This window comes from Melanotaenia boesemani, chromosome 14 (assembly GCF_017639745.1).
Source record: "Melanotaenia boesemani isolate fMelBoe1 chromosome 14, fMelBoe1.pri, whole genome shotgun sequence".
Classification (NCBI taxonomy): Eukaryota; Metazoa; Chordata; class Actinopteri; order Atheriniformes; family Melanotaeniidae; genus Melanotaenia; species Melanotaenia boesemani.
The window spans coordinates 20,057,785-20,073,981 of NC_055695.1; positions in this window are offsets into that span (position 1 = coordinate 20,057,785).

The following is a 16,197-nucleotide window of genomic DNA, read 5'->3' on the forward strand; positions in this document are numbered from 1 at the left end:
TGAATAAAACTATATGAAAATTAGTCTTCATTCATTTCTGAGCCCACTGCAAAATTTCTCTTTGTGAGCATTGGTTAAGGGTGGTCAAAATACAGCTTTATACACAACTGCAAGCCTCTTGATTATTCTGCATCAAGAGATTCTTGGGGTTCTGAAGGTACCAGGAGCTTCAAATACCTGCTTGCTGATCTCCAGTGGCTTTTAAGGTTGCCGTCTTAATACAATGCATTTTCCTGACAGAGCATTTCCTGGAATGCCTTTATTTGAATAAACTCGTTTTCTGTTAAAAATGATACACAACTTTTTTTAATAGCACAATGACTTTGCTTAATTTTTCATAAAATATGCAACGTTTTTTTTCCTTTCAGAAGTGATCGTACTGTTTCATGCTTTTCATTTGCAGAGATCCTTCTTTTTCCCCGCACTGCATGGAAACTGGGATTTACTTAACAATATGGAACAAGTAAATTTTCTTAAATTAAGCTCACCTGGGATACTAATTATCAAACCTGTCTGAGATTGTTATCAGAGATCTAAACAGATGGGAGAAACAACACAAGCAAAATCTTTCATGGAAAAACCAAAACCCAAATGTTTAATTAACTGAAATCCTACATTCAGAATAATTTGGAACACAGTGTACACCAATACCATTTTCATACTGTTTTTGCTCTTATGTTTTGTGCACATGTGTGACCCATAATACAGCATATACATTAGCTCCCTGCAGCTATCAATGGCTATCTGTGGCCTTAGAGCAATGCAGAAGCTCTTCATGCCTGTAAATATATGGAATATCTTGATCCAGATTCTTATTTTGACTTTTGTTTCAGGAGTCTTCAGGACAGTAGAAGATTTTTTTCTTTATTAAGGTTTTATATCTGGTGGACTGAGCGACCTGTCCAGGGTGTACCTGCCTCTCGCCTGCTGATTGCTGGGATAGGCTCCAGCTTCCCTGCGACCCTGAATTGGACTAAGTAGCATAGAAAATGGATGGATGGGTTTTATGCCTCGCAGAAAATATGAAAGAAATATGTTATCTTGAACTTTTTGTCTCATGAAAATCAGGCCATCTTTTCTTCACACAGCCTCAGCCTTCACATAAAAAAAGGAAAGATCAGTGGTGATCAAACCTTTTTATGCCACTGTATAGTTTGCTGAAACCAAAGAGCATTATGAAAGATCATATAATTTCCTGCACTGGATCAAATTTGTGTTGAGTGAGAATTACTCAGAATTACGCTACCATGTTCTCTGTCCTGTCTCATCCTAGAGGAGTCATTGATTATAAAACTACTATGAAACTCTACCTTCTGTCTTTTTTAATGACAGAGTAAAGGTCTTATGAGCTGCTGCAGGATTTGGTATTGTGTTCCTCTTTCAGTCTGACATGAATTCACATGTGGACATGTTCAGCTTTGTTTCTTCACCCACTGGATGAAGCTACTGAGTGGTTGTTTTGATAACATGGACAGATGTATCTATAAAGTCAGTTTCATGTATTTGAGACTGAGGAGCCAAAGAATGTAGCATACACATCTATTTGTCAGGCTGTGTTTACCAAACAGCACAGCTCTGAGGAGAAAGGAATACATTATTCAGGAGATGTTACTGTGAAGGACGATGAAGATTTTGAGAGGAATAGAACATATGAGAACATCAGAGGTTATGGATGTTTATGTTAGGAGCTTATATGTATATGGTGGTTTGTTGCTGTTAATCAAATTATCTTAATTTGTATGTGTTGATATTTAATGAATGGGCTCATGATTTAAGTAAAATGATTGAAATATGTAGCAGGCTAATAGTGGAGCCTTATTTGAACACACAAGCATATTTTTTTTACTTCTGTGTCCAGGTAGCCTCTGTGGAGAAATGTTGGAAAAATAAAAATATAAAAAAAGTGAGATTTAAGCCCTAAAGGAACTAAGATAATTGTTTTTATTGTCCAAGGGAAATATCCTATGGGAAAACCTTTGACAAGTTATTTCAAAAACACATTTTTAGCAGGAAGAAATCAGCATGAGTGTTGACAAAATAAGGAAGCACACAGTTGTACTGAGGATTATACTGTGTGCATGAACATGACTTCAGAGAATGTGTTGAAAATGGTTAAACTTTCATTTTTACCTGTAGGCGTAGGATGCTAGCTTCGTCTATGTTTGGGAAAGTGAGTGCATTATTTGTGCTGTACATATACACAAGAGACTTTGACAACATGGCTGCTGAAGTTGGTTTGCTTCCTCTCCTCCAGCAGTTTTTGACATTTACTGCCATTTCTGGTCAGTTCTACTCAAATCACAAACTCTTGTTTTTCTGCTCTGTGCCAGCATGATTTGACATACTGTACTGTATGTATTCAAGTTCTTGCCAGTTCACACTTGATCTCTGAATACTCTTGTCACCGAGGTCCTGTTCATATCAGCATTAGCATGCATCTTAGGGCACCTTATCCTTGCTTTTGAAATACATAATTAGATTTTACCTTTTACTTTCACTGTATTCAAATACAAACAATGCAGTTTGTCTAAAGTAATATATATATATATATATATATATATATATATATATATATATATATATATATATATATATATATATATATATTGAATAACTTAAAAACTGCCAGCAAAACCCAGGTGAGCTGTGACAGACACTAAAATTTCTAATAATAACTATTTTTCTGTGTTAATTGTTCAGCCTGAAGTGCTGACTTATGAATATCATATATGGTCTTATTAACATGTTACATTTGCCAGTAAATTTGCATGATGGTGCTCAGATGATGGTACAACTGTTGCGCTGGACAATCAAACAAGCAAATACTTCAGAAATCAAACCACATTTGCTCCAATAAAGAAAAGTGTCTTTAGACTTTTTCTAAGGCAAGCATCTCTGCAATTTTTAGGTTTATAGTCCTGTGTTTGTGTGTGTGTGTGAGTGTGTGCATGTTGATAGAAGCATGTGGCAGACTTGCTATTGTTTGTGTGTGAATGTGTATTTGGCGTGCTGGACCACGGTTGGAAAGCAGAGCGAGAATCCTAGAAGCTGTTGGAAAGAGATGATTGGCTTCAGAACATGGTGGTCCCTTTGTGACAGATGGCTGGGTGCTGGGCTTGCAGAGCTGAAATCACCCACTCACACATATGTGGACTCCCACAAGCCTGCACACACACACACACACACACACACACACACACACACACACACACACACACACACACACACACACTAACACACAAATACAACTGTGGTGGACACATATGGCAGGAGAATGAGGCCGTTTTCCACTGCCGTTTTGTTAATTTCATGTTCAGGTCACAGTTCCATGATGTACCAGAGTGAGAGGTGTTGAGGTAGATGATCACAAACAGTTGTATAAAACAAATACATCATTCAGGGTGCAAGCTGTGAAGTGAAGGAATAGCTTCTTTATAAAGTCTCTAATCTTAGGAAGTAATGGCTTGGCAGGTGGCATCTAAACATTATGAAAAAGAACCATTGTTTATGGCTCTTTTACTCTGAAAATACAGATTTTGTTCCAGACTCTGACTGGCAGGAGCGTATTTGAAGGTTTGGAAATATGATCTATAAGCATTGTTGTCGTTATTAACAAACCTTCCTGAAAAGTTGTTCCTGAGCTGCTTCCAACCTCTGCGGCTCACAGATGACTAAGTTGTAAGTTCTCGTTATGTCCTTGCAAGATTTATACTAAAATCAGTCAGTGTTTCCAAAAAAATACATACACATCTAAAATAAACTTTAATGCACAAGCTTTTTTTGTTATTCGAGTAATTAAAGGAAATATTAATATAAGGAAGTATAAGGAAAGTATCTGAAATATAAGGAAGGAAGGAAGAAATATAAGCAAGTGTTTGAAGCTCCTTACCAATATCTCCCATTTTCGCTCTCTGCTTAGTTCATACATAACTTTTTTGATTGCACAAATGCCTATATATATTCTATAACAGGGCAGTTTTACAGCTCATAATCATTACTCATGATAACATTTTTTATTTTTTTACACAAATTAATGAAAAGACCTCTTAGAACTCGCTCTGTGCCATGATAAACTTTACAAACTGGTGTGTATACCTGTTTTACCTTCAAATGAACAAATTACTCTAGAGATGGTCCCTGACTAATAAAATAGCTCCTTGGTTTCAGCTTTGGTGAAACAGACTCGTGAAAAGACTTGCTGGGGCCAAGATGCTGCAGTGATAGAAAGCATTATAGGAAAGTATACAGTAAAGCATAATACAGGCTGAACTTACATTGCATGTCAAACAAATGTTATACTTGATTAATTGTATAAAATCAAGGGTGGGGCCAGACGGATGACCGAAATCAATGTATTGGCTGTTTTCTACTACACATATTTATATATATATATATATGTCACCTTTTCCAGGCCACTATCAAAAGTGAAAGGTTCAGAAAGCCAAAACTTCCAGCAGCGAGAGTTAAACAGGGCTACAGAAAAACATCTCATTTTCATTTCAAATAAGTAATTTAGAAATTGGTCACTTGTATATTTCTTTCCATTAAGTCATGCCTGTGAAAGTGACAGAAAGAGACATATTGTGTGCAAACTTTCCTGTTAACTTGAAATTGGATGGTATATAAAGTGAACTATGATACAAAAATCTATTTTTTTTCACTACATCATGCCTTATCAGCATTGTAATTCATTTAAGTGTACCAAATGTACAGTAGCTAACACATAAACCTATCAAGTTAACAGTGATGGATGGGAGTTGTTGAAGATGTAGATATTGTATCAGTCTGAGGTCAGAGGTTTTCTTAAACATACGTACTACTAACCACCACACCACCATGCAGTCCTAACATTCGTGTTTGCATCTGAAATCAAGCACAGAGACGATATGCGGTCCAAGTAATAAATTTATCTTTAGTATTATCAGCAGCAAAACCCAAAATGCAAAATGAATATTTACAAAAGCCCTCAAATATAAGTATAGAATAATGATACTCAAAAAGGGAGGCAGATAGATACACAGCTTGACAGAAAGACAAATGCACAGACAAACATTCGGGCAGACGTGTGTAAAATTTGGAAAATGGCATGAAAACAATATGTGCTCCATCCAGTGCCAGTGTTTTGGTGTTACTGGGTGTTTGCAGCCTTGGGTTGAACACAATAAAGCATTGCTGTGTGTCTCTCTGAACAAACAGGAGGGGATCTGGTGCCTGCTGTTTCTGCTAGCCAATGCTGCTCTCACTGTCACTGCCACCATCATCACAGCCATCAGCGTCGCAGCAACAAATAACACCACTCCGCTTGCCATAGAAGTGCACAACGTTAGCGGTGCCAAAGCTAAACATCCAGCCAGGGCTGGTGAGGCAGCAAGTTACTGAGCAACCAGGTAGCTTTAGGGAAAACAAATATTTTCATCTAATTTAGAAGACAGAATATTTTCTTCCTCCAACACATAGCAAAGTCACCAACAATTATTGGAAAAAAAAAAAAAAAAAGAAGGATTTTATCTGAAAACACTCTTTTATCTTTATCTAAAATACTATGGTAATGTTATACCTTTGCAGAGTAGACCATTTGCTCTTTAGATTCCGTGCAATATTTTCATAGTAAAGTAAGGTCATTTCACTTTAATTTTCACTTTTCAAGCAGCATGTTTACAGCCAACGAGCAAGTCCCATCTGCTTTAACCCGTACAAAAGAATAAAATTGCCTTGTAGAAGTCCCAATATTACAGTTAAATACTGTTAAACTATGATTGCGGACAAAGCAGGTAGAAGAGAAGGATAACACCAGAGTGTGCAACATCAGCAGCTTCCTTTCCCTCATCTTTAACACGTGAGTCAAACAGAACGTACAGAGTTGAAATGTGATTTAACTTTTTAATTAACATAGCCTCATATGGCGCTGCATCATAGTTTGCACTTCCACTACTATATAGACTCAACACTGACTAATCAGATATAATTTTGTCAGATTTAATGTTCAAATCTAAACCTTTCTTAATTGTGTTTTCATATATATTTCTTAGTTATTTTCTTAAAAAGGTAGTGCACCCAAGATATGTTTTTTGGGCTGTAAACAACACACAATTACTTAACTGTGATGAAAAACACATATACTGTTAATAAAATTAGTATTTTTTAAGTTTATTTTAAAAAACATAATTTTGGGTAAAACCAGGTTATGTTTTTCGTGACAATGAGAAGTTATCAACATCACAAGAAATTTTTGAAAACCCCACAGTCCCTCCCTGCAGATGCGAACATATGGGTCCTTGCCTTGCAGGCATAGAAAACCACGCCCACCAACGCATGTGAAGGGATATGAACTTATATGTTGTAGATTTGTTAGTTTAAGACTTCTTTTTAATGAAATATTCTTGCAATGGGAAGAATTTGTACCTTTGAGGGGTGTAAAAGTAACACCGAACTTTATTCATTACCTGCTGATCCTCATCTGGCGACAGACAGCAGCTCAAATCCTAGCAGCGGCAACTTAGGCTACGTTCACACTGCAGGCTTGAAGTGACCCAAATCCAATTTTTTTGCCCTTATGCGACTTGTATCTGATCTTTTCATAACAGTCTGAACAACACAGATTTTTCAAATGCGACCCAGGCCACTTGGATATGTGTACCTAAATCCGATACATATCTGATCTTTTGCCATGCAACTTCAGTCTGAACGGCCAGGTCGCATTAATTCAATCTACACATCATTGATCACATTGATTACATTGATACAAAATTGTTTATAAACTCCTTATCTGTAAAAGTGCTCACATCACTCTCCAGCCACGCCTGGCTGCGACTCTGTACCCATTTCTCTGTACAGACGTTGCTGCCACTGCTTTACAAAATACCATGGCCAAAAATCTGGCTCTCCTCTTTTGTAACTTCCCCCCTAAAACAATGCCATTGAAAATATGTTGGCTACAGTTGGACAATAACTTTAAAATTGCAACATACGCTCCGCTGTTACCATCCATGTTTACTACTGCAAACACGAAGACATCACACGTATGCTCACTGTCACGTCATCGTGTCTTCTACACATGTGGGACACTTTTGGTGCGCATAATTATCATACAGGAGATCAGATACAAGTTGCATTTAATTGGAAATGTGAACGGACTCTCAAAAAAATCGGATTTCACAAAAAAATCTGAATTGAGCATTATGCCCTGCAGTCTGAACGTAACCTTACAGCGGCACTTCCTACAGCTGCCACAACTTGCAGCGAGTCTCCACAGCTTTCTAGAGCCTGCTGGAGCTGCTGACAGGTCAGCGCAACAGCGATAACGGCTCAGGCCGAAACGTTCAGGACCACCTTGTTCATGTGTAGCTGAGGAGATTCAGGAAGGGAAAAGTCTTTCACCTCAAAGGCAGCGCTGTGGCGTAGGTGCTTTGTGAATCTCACTTTGCATCTTGCTAGAGAGCTGAGCTGCTGTCTGTCAATCATTTCTGCCTGTGTATTTCAACCCGCCCACTCTCTGCTTGCTCATCACCCCACCCTCACACACCAATCCATGCAGTTTCAGGCAATTTTTCAAATTCGGAGTTATGCAAAAAGTAGGGGGTGTAGTTGAACTTTCATGTGATTTTTGTGTGATGTTTTGCTGATATAAGATCAAACTGTGGCACAATGAAAGCGAGACTAACCAGCCAGAGGTGGGAAAGTGCTTGAAAAGAGAAACAATCGTCCCTCCTTAGACGTTTGATGGACTTTGAATGGCTTTAAACACAAATGAGATGAGGAAACTTCGGAGGAATGGTTACCGGTATTTTCATTATCTTTTCATGTCTTAGAAGGGTTGTTATCTTTTTGTGGCTGTTGTCCGTTGAAGCTCTGTTACCTTGTTTTTGATAGAGTTCTACAACAAATCCAGACCTCTAAATGGACCTTTAAGACTTGTGTATGTGTTTGAAGGTTTATATAACATTTTTTAAAATGCTTTTTAATATGTTAATTATATTAATGCTTTCTTATGTTGCAGTTTTAATTTTTCTTGATTCTATGAGTCATGACTTTGTGATCCTTAGGCAAACTGGACTGCAGAGCATGTCCTTTTATAGTTAATTTAGATGCCCCTTTTCGATTAAAATTTCAAGAGTTGTTTAAGAAAATCATTTTCAGGTTCTGAAAGCTAATATAAACTTTAAGTTTTAATAAAAGCTTTATTTTGTAACGTATATGGGTCTGGCTTTATTTAATTGGTGAATTTTTGATTAACAAATTTTTATCTGCAGTAAACGTCACAATATACATGTTGTAATAATTCCAATGTAGAAAAAGATCAGCTGTAAAATTTTCTACAACATCATATCGCATTGTGACTTAGCTATTTGTAACTTCTGTACTGTAAATAAAATGTATATTGGATTACTGTAAATTGTTGGTTTTCTCTCCTCAAAAACATAACATTCTTGGATTTAATTTACAGTAAAAACCTGTTAAATTGTTCCAAGATTATACTGTAATCACATTTATTTGTGATGGTTATTAACATTTGTGACAGTGTGGTTAATTGCTAAAGCTTGTAGCAAAACATTCACCGCTAAGCCAGCAATTTCTCGCAGCTAATTTTCTCTGCTTCGATGATGCATCGGCTGATCTGGAATTTTTTTAGTGCACCAATCTTCTCTGTAAAAACTGGCTATCATCGTTAGTGCCCATAGTGAAGAAAGGATGCTGGGATTTCCAGTTCCACAGTTTTCAAATCCACTCAAGCTTTTTCTGAGGCCAAACCTCACAGTCAAACATGAGAGCCCATCTACTGCAGCTATGGTCTGTAGCGAGCTGGTAGTGTCTAGTTACTGGGTATAAAGGGAGAGAACATGTCGAGGATGTCATTACTGCTTCCACTATCTGTCCTAGCGGTTTGCTTTATTGGGAATTCATGCTGTGACTGGAGAATGCCCTCATGATGACAAGAACCTTCCCAGATGAAGTGCCCTTGAGAAAGACATTGAATCCCTGCCAGCCCCAGGCAGCAGGAGTGCTGCTCTGAACTGTAAATCTGTTCCCTCAGTTCCCTTTTGGAACAGAGAAGTGAAAAGAGAATTTTTCTACCAGATGTTATCATGGAAATTAAACAAAATTTTGAAAACCTTAAATATAAATAAAACAAATTTGACCTAAAACTGAATTAAAGCCTAAATACACACATATCTAACTAACTTTTAATGTGAAAAGATTTCACTATATATGTGTGTGGAGGGTAAAAAAGTAATTGGATAAAAAATGTTCAATGTTCTGAATCATTCAAAAATGGCAAATGCTTCTATTACGGTACAACTCAGCTCCTGAGTGTCCTGTTTATGATTTAAAATGCTTCATCCCAGTCTTTGCTTCAAAAGAACTGTTTAGTTCAGTCTCACTATCGTAAGGGTCACTTTGTGTAAGAGAGAGGGGTTGATACATCAAACCAAATGGAGACAGACTCAGATGTTGTTCCCATGAGACCACGTACATTATTTACAGACCATCTGCTGGTCCACTCATCTACGGATGAAGTCCTATCCTGTTCAGCTGCATGATGTACAAAACAGCTTATTAAATTTGACATTGCCTGTTAGCACATGCTAATGAGGAGACAACGTAAAGATAGCCGAAAATATTTGAATATTTGTGTATATTGGTATGCACAACGTCATTGTTATATTTAATTCTTCAAATATCATGTCTGTATATCATACCCAAGATTGCAGATAATAAAATCCCATTGTGATCAATGACAATGCTCCGCTGTCTCTGTCTATAGATACTCACACACACTAACATCCCAACAAAAAGACGTTTCAATAAGTCACTACTGGAAAACCCAGAATTTAGTACATTGATAAGGTGAGTTATCATAGAAGTTATCATATTATATTCTTCATATAGGAAAAAAACAACAAAAACTGGAAAATACAATAGAAGAGAAAATTGAACACAACAAACAAATCGAAATATCGAGGGATCAAAGAAACCAGAAATAAGCCGAATTAACATAACTCAAAGCACAACTTGAAGATATATATTAAAAACACTATTCTTAATTTATTCAACAAAAATATGTTAATTTTCAATACTATTATAAAGCAAACAACTAATAATTGGCAAATTTATGTCAACATAAAACTACAGCACTTTACAAAATACCAAATAATAAATCTCCCAGCCCACACTGACTACCAGCTGAATTCTTTAGACATTTTTGGACATATTATTACCATTATTCATCAAAGACTTTGATTCAAATTACTTTGATTCAAAGTAATTACTAAAATTCACACCTCATGTGCCATACCTACTCTACTTTTCAAACCAAATAAAGAATCCATTCAACCTTCTACCTACCAACCCCTCTCTCTAATCAATACATGTTTCAAAATTAAACCAAAACATTAGCAACTAAATTAGAAACAGTCACACACACTCTCATTCACAAAGATTAGATGGGCTTCATAATAAACACACCCACCACAGATAACATCCACAGGCTTTTCAGTCTAATTAATTTATCATAACCCAACCTAAAACCATCATCATATCAATAAACAGAGAAAGTTTTTGATAAAGTAAACAGGTTATTTTTAATCACCACCTTTCACAAATTTGGTTATGGAGCATCGTTCATTCATTGGATTAAAACACTGTCCAAACATACCTCTCAAACTACATATATTACAATAAACAATAACCCCCTCTTTCCCCTTCCCCCCCACACACATATACAGTCTCACCCATATTTCCTATAATTCCTTGTATAACAACATTCAAACATCCTCAGTATTTCCAACTACAACTTCCTGATATCAAGCTTAACACAAAGTATGCTAACTTTATCTGATCATGTTTAACAACTCTCCTTTCTGTAAATCATCTTATTTTGTCCACTGCTGCTTTTTGTTCTGTGCTTTTTGTATGCTTCAATTATCAGAACCCATTATGCAACATGAAAGTGACGATGAAGGAACTGTAGAGTATCAGGTCATTATGATGCAGCTGTTTGCAAGTTGGTGCTTTACAAACACAAAATTGCCCTTTCCCCCGCTGTCAGGTATTTATGCACATTTTCAGAAGGCACAGACAGTTTGTGTGCAGACCGTAATGCTACATTTCCTTCAGCACAATTAGCATTTATCCTACTGTTTAATAGAGTTTTAGGATAGACGATATCTGAATTCAATGCCATTACATTGTATAAAAAAACATTCATAGTAGAAGTACAAACACACACACACACACACACACACACACACACACACACACACACATATATATATATATATATATATATATTATTATTATTAAAGCAGTAACGGCTGTAACCTATATTTCCAATTAACAGACCCAGTAAGTTACAATTTTAAACACAAGTTTTTTTTGTTTTTTTTTTAGTAGGCATTTAACACAAGTTTGATGATGTATTAGCCCCAATTTATGTTATCCAGGGTGGGTAATGGCAAAGCCACCTGTAAAGAAGCTATTGTGATTAGAAATGTCTCATTATAGTTTTCATTATATTCAGTTCACATTGTTTTTGTACAAAGGTAGAAACAAGCTAACGTTTATGCCGCTGTGGTGCTAAGCTCATCGCTAGCATCGATGCTAGCATTAAGCTATTACAGTGATAACAGTAGTGGATAAAGATAGATGTGGTGGATCAGCATCTTGTATCTTATGCCAAGACATTGCAGTTTGTTTTTCTTTTATTTCTCTCTTGAATGAAGTTTCTGCCCTCTTAAGGGGGCTGCCAATATTTCCATTGTTTGTGCATGCGGACGCATCTGTGTTTAAGTGACGTTACATCAATGTTATGTATGGGTAAATGTTAGCAAACAGCACACACTGCAAACAGGAGATCAGGCAGAGAGGAACTCATCAAGAAAACATTAGAAATTAAAGAGTGTTCACAAGTCTCAAAGTGTGGCTGGAGTCCAAGTAGGGGTTTGGTTTTTCTTTATTTGTTTTTTTATTTATTAAGGTCACTTTTTGTTTGGGTTCTGATAAATAGTATATTTTATAAAATATAATGATTTTTACTCAAGGCTCTCCAAATAAATAAAATTATCTCACATTAGGTTAGTGGGTAATAACATGTTGTTTTAATGAACCTCTTAAGTGCCTTCTTTTCCATACAAATCTAATCTGTTTTCTTAGGACTGTGCTTCCCTATAGCCAAAGTCACCACTCAGGAATTCACACTTTTAGTTGCTTTGGTTGTTTTTTTTATTTTTTATTTATTTATTTTTTTTGTCTGCTTATATCATTTCAACTTTGGTCTTGATGCTGTGTTAGACTGCTTCCAGATGCAACAGAAGATATGTATGTCTCAATCTAACAAGTTCTTTTTCTTAACTAAAATGTGTGAATGTACTGTTGGTGCTGGGACTTCCTTGGAGAACAGCTGATGCTCACCAGGGTCTAATAAAGCTCTGGATCTCATTCTTCGAGTTTCAGTCCCTGAAGGCTCTACTTGCAATCTGCTCTCCTGTGAAGTCGTTTAATTTCATCTATATATTCCCAGCACCATGGGATCACAGTGTTCTTGCTCAGAGGCAGCGTTTCCATGTACACACAAGCTGTTGAGATTTTATGATGTGCCTTGTGTAAAACTTTATCACATGTGATGGTATATTAAGATTCTCACCCATGGATGACCATGATGAGAATCACATACAGACAATAAAAACTTGGACTCAAAGCTTGATCTCAATGCCCAGGTTGTAACAGCAGATGCGTCAAAGTCTTCTCAGGAAATGTTGCTCCTGTGCGTGGCTGAATTGAGTGATTTCCTGAGTTTAGACCTGAGCGCTGTGGTGCAACTTTGTGAAAGGATTGCTCAAGGGTCTGCTTAAAGTTGAGTTAAAGTTCAACGTTAATCAAAAAGTGTATAATAAGTTGCATTAACTGTTTTGCTTAATGTCTGAACGCTATGGTGTGTCGCTCGTTTTTAAAGTGTTTTCTGAACATAATTGAAGCCCCTAAAAACTAAGGTATCTTTCAAAGAGAAGAAAAGTAAAGACAGCGCTCAACATAAGAGGTCCTGAAACATAGAGCGGTCTTAAACATAAAACATCGAGGGAGAGTAGCAAAACAATAGTAGTCACACAATTTAAATGACAGCTAACAAATATCATCTTTTGACTTGACTATGATGGCATACAGCTATAATATATATATATATATAAACAATGTTCATATCTTTTGTATTCATTCCACATTAAGTAATTTCAATCCATTGGTTATATATAATACACTTGTGATAACAAATTATTTATAACATACATAACTTTATTACGGAAGCGTGGAGCTGTCACCCCCCCAAAAAAAGGGTCCTTATCATGTTATAATGTGATAAGTTTATTGTAAAAACGTGAAACGTGTCATGTTATAACATAAGTTTATTGTAAAAACATTTTATGGAAAATATGCTCATCAAGCAGAAAGCAGAAATGCTGCTTTTAGTTAATAACATGTCGTCTCCTGAAAATAAAAATGAAAATGATAAAGGCTATGTGCACCGGTTGGACTGGGAGAAATACGTTGCCGACACAAATATGTGGTCCTGTCTACTTCAAGGGTGCAATGTCAGCAATATCACAATGTCCTCCAAGCTTCATCAAATCTCTCCAATGAGGTAAAACTTAATCCTTTTTAGTAAATTCGGCATTTCTCTGGGCGTAGCACACACAGTTTCCCCATACAACAACAAATTTATAGTCCACGTTTGAACCACAAAACGTATCACGCTGTAACGTGATGCGTTTCATGTTTTTACAATACACTTATCACGTTATAATGTGACAAGGTCCCTTTTTTTTGGGGTGAGAGCTCCACGCTTCCGTACTTTATCTTCGCTACAGGTAAAAAAAAAAAAAAAAAAAAAAAAAATCCATCCATGGATTTTGGAACACATAAAAATAAAGTAACTACATTTTTTGTATATTAGAAGCATATTTACTATTCCGAATAAATTTCCATGATCATCTACAGGTTTTCTGTAGTCAGTAAAACAATGAAGTTGACCAGTAGAGAATGACAGAGCAGTTTATTTTAATGATCAGGGCTGTTATAAAATGCTGGTAGATAAAGACTTATTAATTGTTTGGATATTACAGTGCAGCAGTAATGGCAGATAACTTATTACAAGTGAAAGCGACTTGCAACCTGTTTTGAACTTGAGCCTTAAGACTTGAGACTTGACTTGGCTTTGCAAAAATGACTTGTGAAAAACCTCATACAGATATACACAAATTGCCTTGAAGTGATGATGATCCTGAACTGACTGAATAAAATTTAAACATTTCACTTTACCATAAATTGCTCAGAAAAAAGAGGAGCCAACAGAAAATTTACACATAATTCAAAATCAAGACTAAGAAAGCAACTTAATGATAAAAAAAGTGGTTACCAAAAGAAGCCACATTTGCTCCTCCACAATGATGCACTCAGTCGTTGAACCCAATGACACGAGCCCAGCTTTATAGGTTTATATTTAAAATCTCAGCAAATTACAGCAGTTGTAAAAGAGATCATGGTTGATAGAGTGTGATATGTTCAGCTGCTTGTCTTCCCTCTCTGTAGGAACTTAATGATCCTTAGCTCTCGTCAAGGCCAAAGTCAATGGGGACGCATTAATCTGCAGATACTTTTAGGTTCCCTTTGAAATCACTTATTTAAGTGTTAAGACAGAACTTTCAATGCACAGCTATTGGTGAATCGAACTTCAGTGTGATCTCAGTAAAAGAAGGGATAAAATAAAATACAGCATGACTGAAAATATCTGATGCAAACAAGATGTCTAAATTGCAAAGGAAGTGAGAGTGCTCTCGTTACAGGGAGTTGTTGGGTTTATTATGGCTCAGCTCTCACCATATTCTATCACCAGGTGCAACCATATGAAACTGCCTCTCAGTTTCTATATAAACCACTTTTCGTCTGCCTGGGTGAGAGCTGATCACACTCACTCCATGGTGTGAATGTCAGCATCCTGCCGAGCTGTGATGTAGACGGCAGCTCTGCCAAATGACAAGCATGAGCCTCACAGTCGGAAGCGTATTATTTCATAAGGAGCTACTTGTCTTTGACAAATCTTCCGCAGTCAAATTTGTGCAGTAGGGAAGCTGTTGTTGCCCTCTAGCTCTCCTTGGATCACACCCTGACATTAATGGGATAACTCTCCTCACCCCTTTGTCTGCTTCGTAGATTTCACACTGTCTAATCAAAAGAGACACAGCCATACTACAAGTTGTTTAATAACTGAGCTGTCCTCGGATGAATGTGGTCCACTTCATTTTCTGCCTTGGCATTAACTTGATCAGACTGATTGGACTGTCTGTTTAATCATAAAGTTCATTTAATGTCGTACTTTGTAGCATGCAATGTTCATCGTGTTAGCATCTAAAAGCATCTTCTGCTTTAATTAATGGTTTTAAATCTTCATCTGATAACTGCACCTCACTCTGGTGCTTTAAAGTCCTTTAAAATTTGTGATATTTCTGCAGAAACATCATCAGATATTGACACAAGTCCTAATCACAGATAAGGAGATGCTGTCTCAGAAAAACATGAAAATCTAAGCTGTTGATTTCTGTTCACAAAATGAAATGTTTTTTTTTTTTTTCTTGTTTCTGGACACAAAATAACTACACAAAGAAGTAAAATCCCTGGAGGATTTTGGGAGAATGTGTCAAACAAGCTGTTAATGAGACTTATCAGAAAAAAGATTTGTGAGTGCCATCTAAAGAGATGGACACTTGTGGGTTTGACTCCCAATCAAGTTATATTTTAAAATAACATTACTTTAAAGCATTATTTATATTTTTGGATTTAGTAGCTGTTTCCTTGTTTTCAGTATGTGCTTGGTAGAGTCAGCACAAAATATGTGTTTAGGCTTGGGAAACATCATAGCTTGTTCTGAAAGAAACAGTTTTCCTTGATCATAAGATGACCCAATACGTGTTAGAGACTAACCAGGCATCCCAACAAAGACCTGATACAGGATCTGAGAGATGTATCTGGACCTCCAGTTGGTCAATTTAAACTTCAATTTACTGTTGGCTGAAGTCTTATTGGAAATAGTTTTCCATGGAAGAGTGATGATAGAGAAGCCATTTTCATGAAGGGGAACAGGAAGACTTAGATATGCCAGATGACACAATCATTGGCAGGAGGTCTGATCTACCTGGATCAGGGTTCAGGCTG